The sequence below is a fragment of the Neophocaena asiaeorientalis genome, unplaced genomic scaffold, assembly GCF_003031525.2.
Source record: "Neophocaena asiaeorientalis asiaeorientalis breed wild unplaced genomic scaffold, Neophocaena_asiaeorientalis_V1.1 scaffold34, whole genome shotgun sequence".
Classification (NCBI taxonomy): Eukaryota; Metazoa; Chordata; class Mammalia; order Artiodactyla; family Phocoenidae; genus Neophocaena; species Neophocaena asiaeorientalis.
In genome coordinates, this window is record NW_020172464.1 from 887964 (window position 1) to 889662 (window position 1699).

Genomic DNA, 1699 nt, shown 5'->3' on the forward strand with positions numbered 1-1699 from the left:
ACATCCTTGCCAACCCTTTTTTTTTTTTTTTTTTTTTTTTTTTCCTGCGGTACGCGGGCCTCTCACCGTTGTGGCCTCTCCCATCGTGGAGCACAGGCTCCGGACGCGCAGGCTCAGCGGCCATGGCTCACGGACCCAGCCGCTCCGCGGTATGTGGGATCCTCCCGGACTGGGGCACGAACCCGTGTCCCCTGCATCGGCAGGCGGACTCTCAACCACTGCGCCACCAGGGAAGCCCGGTTCTTCTCTTTCATGTTGTAGATTTTCTCCAACTATTTCTGGTAATCCTTTGTTGTCTATGCATATTAGTGAATAAGGGACACACTGATTAGCAAAGATAGCTTGCCTGGGTTCCCTCTGCAGTTGTGTGTCAGACTGCCCGGTCTCCTGAGCAGAAGGACTTTGTGTAAGTGGGTTGTGTGTGCTGACCTGTCAGGCTTCCCTTTAAGGTAAGTAACTATGAATGAGACAGAAAGGCCATTCTCCCTACTCCCCGCAAATTGCCAAAACAATTTTACTCTGGCAGTGGAGAACTTTAGTGTATTTCTCTCCTGTTCAAAGTTCCTTCTCTTTTTTTGTTTTTCCATATATTTTGTGGAAGTCCAGATTACACCACGGTCTGCTCTGTTTTCTTCTAGGATCCTACACTCACAATAGCAAACTTTTGGAAGCAAATAGCTCACTTTCTTTAGTGTGAAATTTTAGACTTTAACCTTGGAATGGGTTGGGGGAAGGAGACGTAGGACTGATCACAAAGGGGCCCAACTGATTCTTCTTTTCTGAATACAATTCTTTAATTGACCAGAGAGCCTCCCCTGCTCTTTGCATTTATTCATTCTGAGATTTTATTTACTCTGGATTTAATCCAGTAAATTTCTCTTGCACTTTTTGGACTGGGCTCCTCCTACTTTCTTATCAATATGATCATATCTGATTTCTATCCTCAATGGATTCTTCACAATTTCTGAACTGCTGATGATACACTTTCCTTTAATTATACCACTCTTGGTCCTTTTGCTATTCTGATGTTTTAAGACGTTTGGGGAGGGGAGGATGGGGACAGAGCACTTAGGCTGCCATCTTGATCTAATCTGACCAAAGTCATTTTCTTATGTCAATTTGACTGAGGCAAGGAGAGTGGCCAGCGCTCACTCTGAGAGGCCAGGGGAAAGGGCATCTTCCAGTGCTGGCTTCTGATTAGTCAGGACTTCTAATAAAGGTCCATTAGAATTGAGAAATCTAGTGTCTGAATATCAGTGCTTCTGAGAGAGACAAGGTGACAACTAGCAGGCATGACACTCAGAGCAGAAAAATTGTACGCAAAAAAGTGCCCCCATTGGGTGAGTTGATTAGAAAAAGGCACTCCTTTGGGTAGGCCAATTAGAAAATTGCTTGCCTTTCTCTGCTGACAGTGGCATCCCTGCATTAGGGCCCAAGGCTTGTGGACTAGCAGAGTATGGGCTAGATTTCATCCTCTCCCACCCCCAACACACATACCCCCTCAGTGGTACACCTTTGTGTAGGGCATATCCTGCAGAACCATATATAGGCAAATAGTAGTCTCTGCCAATGCTACGTACAATGCCCAGAGACAAGGCCTCTGCCATCTGGGGCTTCTCCCAATTCCATGCACAGGGCTGAGAGGTCAGGTTCAAGCTCAGAGACTTTGCTCAAGTGGGCCTCCTATGGCAGCAACCTT